We start from the raw sequence: 8,081 nt of genomic DNA on the forward strand, positions 1-8,081 counted from the left end.
GGCTGAGCCCGGCCCCTGTGGCTCAGTGGTTCAGCGTCAACCTATGAACCAGGAGGTCAGGGTTCGAGTCCCGGTCAGGGCACAGGCCCGGGTCGCAGGCTCCATCCCCAGTAGGGGGCGTGCAGGAGGCAGCCGGTCCATGATTCTCTCTCATCATTGATGTTTCTATCTCCCTCTCCATCTCCCTTCCTCTCGGAAATCAATACAAATAAATTTATTAAAAAAATAATAAAGTGGCCGACGTGGTAGATACACAGTTTACCTGGAGTGGCTTTGTGTTTGTCCTTTTTTAAAATAAAACTATCGACGAAGTGTTTCTAGGCGACGGCCTCACATCACAGAAGGGGAGGCTGAGCGAAGGCGCTGACTTGCCTGAGCTCCAGTGGCCGTGGCCAGGCGTGGGGTCTCTCCCAGGTCCCTGGCCAGGGCCTGGCCCCTCCCGTGGGGCCCTGTGACCCAGCTTGGGTGGCAGGGAGGGAGGAATCTGAGATCCCGGCTGGGCGAGGAGGGGAGAAACCTGACCCAGCTGGGCCCGGTCCCCTCCCGCAGGCTGCCTGGCCAATTAGTTTAATGGCCCCTTTGTGTGGCCCCAGCCGGGAGCAGGAGGGGACAGCATTTATCTGCCTTTTCCTTTCACTACCTGGTTCCACAAAGGCGCATCCTCCTGTGGACCTAGAGGCCCTGGGTGCCCGAAGTCGATGCCTGTCCACCCCCGTTGCCATGACAATGAGGTCCCGAAGGGCACCGGTTGCATCATGTCCTGCCTTGTTCTTTAATACCCAGGAAAAAAAGGACCACTCAGATCTTATACTCTTTCCAAGAAAAGAAAGCAAAACAAGCCCTAACCCGTGTGGCTCAGTGGATAGAGCGTCGGCCTGCAAACTGAAGGGTCCCGGGTTTGATTCCGGTCAAGGGTACGTACCTCGGTTGCAGGCTCCATCTCCGGCCCTGGTTGGGGCGGGTGCAGGAGGCAACCAATCGACGTTTCTCTCTGTGTGTGTCTCCCTCTCCCTCCCACTCTCTCTAAAAATCAATGGAAACATATCCTTGGGTGAGGATTAAATAAATACATAAATAAATATCAATTAGAAAAGAAAAAAACACACAGAAAAACAAAAAACCCGCCAACGCTGGTTCCGGAAGCTGCTGAAGGATTTGTTTGACGAGATGCCGACCTGCCCTGCCCTGGGCTTTAGCCTCCGGTCTCAGCGCCGACGCTCCGTACGAGGCTTTGGGTCCTGCACACTCATCAGGGGGGCAAAGGACACCTGGAGGCCACTCTCAGCCCCCAACACACTCACACACTCACACACACACTCACACACACACACACTCACACACACACTCACACACATACTCACACTCACACTCACACACTCACACACTCACACACACACACACTCACACTCACACACACACACACATACTCTCACACTCACACACACACACTCACTCACACTCACACATACTCACACGCACACGCACGCGCACACGGGACACCGTATCGGTGGCCGGCTCTGTGCCACCATGCCCCAGGGTAGGGCTCTGGGAGGCCTGCAGATTCTGGGGGGGTGTCTGCCACCTGGGAGAACAGGACATGTTCGTTAGTGGTCTGTTCGCTTGCTTACACTTTGTAAGGACCGAGGCACAGGCCTGGGCCCTCCCTGTGTGCTCTGGGTCCGGCGCCACAGGGAGGCGGGCAGGCCTGTTGCTTCCTCTCTACCCAGAGCCTCACCCCCAGTCCAACCGGCCTCCCCGCTGCCCGGCTTCCTGTCTCCGGACCCGCCAGGTGTCTGCAGTGATGGGCGCTGGCTTGTCTCATCGCCGCCGTCCATCACAGTGGAAGCTGGGCGAACAGGTCTGTCTTCTCCACGCGGTCCCCAGCCACGGAGGGAGGGGGCGCCTAATTGGTACCTGTTCGATGAGTGGATGTGGGCGGCAAAGGAGTGAGGGAGGAGAGGCCCGGCCGCTGGCCCACGCAGGGCACTTTGCTGGGGAGTGTGGGAATGCCGCCGTGTAAGCCCCGCCCCCAGCCTTCCCCTCGCGGGAGAATTGGGAGTCCCTGAGGCCTCTTTGGGGTTTTAATTTGTTGGGACATGATTGGAAATGGGAAAACCCTAGTGGTTCCCGGCCAAAAGGCTCCTAGAGCCGCCTGTATTAGTTCCCTACTGATGTGTATCAAATCCCTTCCGATGCAGCAGCTTAAAACAGCAAACAGAGGTTTTTAAGCCACCCCTGCGGGCCGGGAGCGGGAAGGGGCTCAGGGGAGACGGGTTCTGACTCAGTCTCTCCCCAGGTTGCTGTCCAGCTGTGGCCAGTGCTGTCCTCCAAGAGCGAGGCTGGGGCTGGAGGAGCCCCCCAAGACCACTCACTCACAAGGCGGGTTCCGGACACCCCGGTTCCTCACCGGCTGTGGACAGCAGGCCTTGGGGTGTGACATCATCCTGGCCCCGGGCACTGATCTATGGCATGGAGACATTAGCTCCTGGGAAGTACAGCAAACGGCCCGGTCAGCGTGGCTCAGGGGTTGAGCGTCGACCTAGGAACCAGGAGGTCACGGTTCAATCCCCGGTCAGGGCACAGGCCAGGGTTGCGGGATGGATTCCCAGTGTGGGGCCTGCAGGAGGCAGCCAGTCCATGATCCTCTCTCATCATTGATGGTTGTCTCTCTCCCTCTCCCTTCCTCTCTGAAATCAGTAAAAATATATATTAAAAAAAGAAAGAAAGAAATTGTAGCAAATGGATGGCGTGTGGGGAGCGGCTGGGGAGGCGGAGGGCCACACCCGTGGGGTTGCCCTTGAGTCTGGGGTGGTCTGCTGGCGGCCCGGGGGGCCTGGGAGACCCCGGGGCAGGAAGCAGGTCTGAGCAGAGAGCAGAGCAGGGCCTCCCGGCGCCAGGCTGAGCGGGGCGAGGATGGCGGTCACCGGCCGGTTCTCCCCGGGCCCCAGGGAGCCGAGCTCCCAGAAGGGCCCCAGGATACCCATCGCGCCCCAGTTCCACCGCGTGAATGGGGCTCTCATGGGGCTGGCCGCTGGCCTGGATCACCGGCCCCATCTCGCAGGCTCGCACAGACGGCCTTTGTCCTTCCTCTGAGGGAGTCGCTGCCGCGCCCCTGCCCCTCCAGCCCCTCCTGCCCGGGGAGGGCCATTGGAAGCGCTCAGATGACCATCACCTCAGCGGCCCCACACGTCTTCGCAGGACCTGCCCGGGAGGGATGTCAGGATGCCCGCCGGCGGGTGTCGGGTTCCCCGGCGCTGGCAGCGGGCAGCGATCGCGAAATGCTTGCGAAATGCTTTGCAGAGCTCAGCTGTGACGAATCGCCGCTCTGAGTAAGAGGGAAAAAATAGACTCCCTGGCTCATCAGAGCTGCACGCCGTTGCGGAGGGCTTTTCTCGGGCTCCTTGGAGAGCTGCTCGTGTATTTGTTATTTCTCATGGGACAGAATTCCTGCGGAAACCCTTCGAGGGCCATGGGCCTGAGCTGACTCGAAGCCGGGGCCGGAGAGAAGGCGCGGGGCCCAGAGGCCTTGGTCCTCTCCCAGCTTCCCCCCCAGAAAGCGCTCCCTTTGTCCGTTTCCATTGCCGCGCCCACAACCCAGGCTCCGTGCGCTGAGCTCAGGGCACGCTATTCTCTTAAGAAAGAGGAGCAGGTGCCGGTCAGAGACCCTCGGGAGCCTGCAAAGGGAAAACGGGACAGAGTTCTGGGAATTGAACTGGCCGGCCTGGCTCAGGGGTTGAGCGTCGACCTATGAACCAGGAGGTCACGGTTTCATTCCCGTTCAGGGCACAGGCCCGGGTTGTGGGCTCCATCCCCAGTGTGAGGGGCGTGCAGGAGGCAGCCGATCCATGATTCTCTCATCATTGATGTTTCCATCTCTCTTTTCCTCTCCCTTCCTCTCTGAAATCAATAAAAATGTATTTTTTTTAAAAAAAAATATGGATCCATGGAGTGAGTATGTGTGTTTTTTGGGGGTGGAGTGGGGACAAGGATTGTACAAACTGCATTTGAGATGACTTAGACCAGTGGTTCTCAACCTTGGCTGCACATTAGAATCACCTGGGGATCTTTTTAAAATCCTGATTTCTGGGCCTCATTCCGGAGGTGATTCCCAGGTGATGCAGCCAAGGTTGAGAACCACTGACTTAGACGGACCCTGGGAAGTAAATGTTGTTACTATCACCGACCCCGACAGACCAATAGGCATTTAAAAAAAACTAAATGATTTTCTAGCTTCTGGCAAAGTCAGCCCGTGCCCTTTCCCTGAAGAAAGAGAGTGAATGTGCGGCCTCGGGGACTTTCTGCAGCCAGGCCCAGCCTCGTTTTGGGGCGCGCACGCTGCGTCTCCGCGTTCCTCTCCACCGCGTCCCGCAGAACTTGTTGGGGATGCTGCTGAGGACAGTCACGCATTCGCCGCCCGGACAGTGCTGCTGGCGAGGGAAGCATTGTCTCTGCCCTGCTCGGGCGGGTCTGACCAGGGAGGGGCCTGCTCTCCTTCCCAGGCTGATAGCATCTCCAGGAGGGAGGCGCGCCCCCGCCTTCCAGCCACCAAAGGCTCTGGGTCTGGCTGACAGCAGAGCTGAGCTCAGAAGCTGAATGACACACGGGGGCTCCTGGCCTAACGTGAGAGAAGACAGAAGTTGTTTCTTTCTTTCTTCTCTTATTTCATATCTTATTTTTAAATTTTACTTATTTATTTAAATATACTTTTGATTTCAGAGAGGAGGGGAGAGGGAGAGAGAAACATCAATGATGAGAGAGAATCAGGGACCGGCTGCCTCCTGCATGCCCCCTACTGGGATTTGAGCTTACAACCCGGGCACGTGCCCTGACCAGGAATTGAACCATGACCAACGGGTTCATAGGTCAATGCTCAACCACTGAGCCACACCAGCCGGGCTAATATCTTTTTATTGATGTCAGAGAGGAATGGCGAGAGGGAGAATCATAGATCGGCTGCCTCGAGCCCGCAACCCCCAGCCTGTGCCCTGACCAGGAATCAAACCCGGGACCCTTCAGTTCACAGGCCGGCGCTCTGTCCACGGAGCTAAACCGGCCAGGGCCAGAAGTGGTTTCTTAGGCCGGAGGTCTGTGTGATCGCTTAGAAACAAACAGCCCGCGAGTGACCCAGGAGGCTGGGTTTGGTCTTGTGAGCTGGTCTGTGGCGAAACATGGACACCCGACCCTGGAAGTCACCGGGGCTGCCTTCGCCGGTTCTGCCGACCTCGAGGGCAGCCTGGCCTGGGGCTGTGTGTAACCCTGGCAAAGGCCACCGCAGGGCGACCAGGGACAGGGACCTGGCGCAGGCGTGGCGCTGAGGTCTGAGAGATGGGCCTGGCCACCTTCAGGGGCTGCAGGGACCCGCAGGGGGAGCAGCAGGAGGAGGGCTCCCCCGAGGCAGGGCCGCACCCCGGCCGGAGGCCATTGGCGACTGGGGGGAGGGAGAGTCGGGCTGAGGTGGGCTTTGGGCTTTGGGGGCATTTGAGAAGTCGCCGTCGCATTGCATTGTTGCGTTGGACAGACGAGATGGAGATTAGGTCTTACATGTCTGAAATATACACATTAAATAGAATGAAGAAAATATAAAATGTAACACTCATGTACGATTGTACTCATGTACAATTCGAGTTCATGTTTCTTCAATCAAGAACGCGGATGTACGCACAGAGCTGCTGGAGAGGGGCCTGAGGGCTATTCGGGCCAACGCCAGTCCCGTCGGGAAAGGGCGGGGAGAAGGGCTGTGTGTACGGGGGTGCGTAGGGGATTCCCGTGTAAAAGACGGTGTGGTATCTCACTGTGAAGACATGGTCCGTTGTTAGAAACCAGACCAAGCCCCGGCGGGGAGGCTCACTCGGTTAGAGCCTCGTCCTGTTCACCAGAAGGTTGCGGGTTCGATTCCCAGTCAGGGCACACACCTAGGTTTCAGATTCACTTCCCTGGTCAGTTGGGGTGTGTACAGAGGGCAACCGATTGATGTTTCTCTCTCACGTGGATGCTTCTCTCTCTCCCTCTCTCTCTCTCTCTCTCAAAATCAATTAAAAAAACATATCCTCGGGTGAGGATTTTAAAAAATCATTGTGATTGGGGGAGGGGCGGAGGTGGAAGAGGGCAGAGAGGAGATAAATGGTGATGGGGAAAATAAACATTTTCTTTTTGGTTAATCCCCACCCGAGGATATTTCTTCCCTTGATTTTTAGAAAGTGGAAGGGAGGAAGGAGGGAGGGAAACATTGATGTGAGAGACACACATCGATTGGTTGCCTCCCACACGTGCCCTGACCAGGCCGGGAACGAACCTGCAACCCAGGTTCATGCCCTTGACCCACAATTAACCCCGGGACCCGCCGCTCGGCTGCTGAGCCACACGGGCCAGGGCTAACGTCGATCACTTAAAACTCACGGGCCAGTGCAGGAAGCCGAAACGCTCCCCTGCCAGCCCATCTGTTCCCACTTCATCTCTTGGTGAAGTCTCACCGTGGGAAGAAGAGCCATTTTGGGGAAGATGCCAGTGAATGTGCATTTGACCTCTGACCTATATTAAATACCGAGCGAACGCAACTTCCTGTAGGAGCCCCCAGTACAGAGGTTATCGTGGTGCCCGCCTCGGTCGTGAGGAAAGCCGGGCGCTGTCTCCGGGGACCTTCTCCAGGGCCAGCTGCAGGCCCAGCACCTTCCGTCCCGGGGAGCAGAGGGACCTGCCATTTGGTGCGACTTCAGGGGACCAGGAGGGCTCCCTCCCCTGACATATCTTCCCCACGTGGCCTGACAATACCTGGCACCCACCCTGCATCCCACCGAGCAGAGCGCTGCCTGGCGGGCGTCACAGACCACAAGGTGCTGTTCTGTAGAGCCCACGTCTAACACAGATGTCAGAGAGGAATGGCGAGAGGGAGCATCAGGGACCGGCTGCCTCGAGCCGCAACCTGCCTGGCCGCTGAGGGGTGTCCTTACCCAGTGGGCTGTTTTCCTTCATGTGCTTACCATTTATTTCTTTCTTCTTTCTTAAAAAAATACACATATATTTTTTGATTTCAGAGAGAAAGGGAGAGGGAGAGAGAGATACAACCATCAGTGATGAGAGAGTCATGGATCAGCTGCCTCCTGCACGCCCCACACTGGGGATGGAGCCCGCAACCGGGCGTGTGCCCTGACCGGGAATCGAACCGTGACCTCCTGGTTCATGGGTCGATGCTCAGCCCCTGAGCCACGCTGGCTGAGCCAAGTGTTTACAATGTACAGTAGCCATGTTCGTGCCCCACCCATGCCTCTCAGCCATTCGTCCGCCCACCCATCGGTTCATTCAGGAGGAATTAACTCAACCAGGTTGAACACCACCTAAATCTAGTGCACATTAACGGATATAAAATTAATGAGATAGTGTCGTATAAAATGAAGCAGGCGGAGGAGGGAGTAATTTACGCGGTTCCAGGGAGGAGCAGGCGCACACAGCGCCCTGAAGAAGTGAGAGAACTCCGGGCAGGAATCGCTAAGCGGCCGCCTGGAGGGCCCCACTCCTTCCAGACCCGCCGGGCGTGTGGCGCTCTGCCCTGAGCCCCCTACAGCCTCCACGAAGCCACCAGAGTACCGGGCAGCTCCCTGGCAGCAGTGGCCCAAGTGAGACCCACAGTCACGGAAACATGCCCTAGGTTCACCTTGGGAAGCCCAGGCGTGCCTCACTTGAATCCGACGAACCTCCAAATGGCAGCTCTAAGGAGAACCCTCCTTCTTGGTTTTCCTCAGAGGCTCACCTCCTGGATGGGCCCCTGTCCCCTGCCTCCGGGTGCTCTGACTCTGCAAACATTGTTGGAGAAATGGTAAGGCCACCATTCCTGCGCCACCCTGAGGGCTCTGGGGTTCAGCCTATCGGGTAGTAGAGCTCGTGGCTGCAGAACACGAGGCTCTTCAGTTTCCAGACCCCAGCAGACACTGTTTGGCTTTGCTAACGGTCCCCGAGGAGGAAGGCAGCGGCCCCCAAGAGCGAAGAGGTAGGTATTCGGGAGGGAGCAGTAGCAACAGTAGCAAAGCGGCCAAAGGCAGGAGCAACAGTGTCAGCGCAGCCGCGGCCGCCCGTGGTCTGGGGTGGTG

General features: G+C 57.6%; 1 long non-coding RNA gene across 1 annotated transcript in view; it reads right to left on the bottom strand.

Moving 5' to 3' along the window:
- Positions 1–4,521: 4,521 nt before the first annotated feature.
- The window catches only part of LOC106723729, a 13,022-nt gene continuing 9,462 nt past the window's right edge, over positions 4,522–8,081 (bottom strand). The window contains exons 2-3 of the long non-coding RNA XR_001359441.1: positions 7,715–7,718; positions 4,522–4,535 (exon numbers count right to left, since the gene is read on the bottom strand). This is a non-coding gene — a long non-coding RNA (uncharacterized LOC106723729). The remainder of the gene's footprint in view (positions 4,536–7,714; positions 7,719–8,081) is intronic.

Source organism: Myotis brandtii, unplaced genomic scaffold, assembly GCF_000412655.1.
Source record: "Myotis brandtii unplaced genomic scaffold, ASM41265v1 scaffold633, whole genome shotgun sequence".
Taxonomy (NCBI): domain Eukaryota; kingdom Metazoa; phylum Chordata; class Mammalia; order Chiroptera; family Vespertilionidae; genus Myotis; species Myotis brandtii.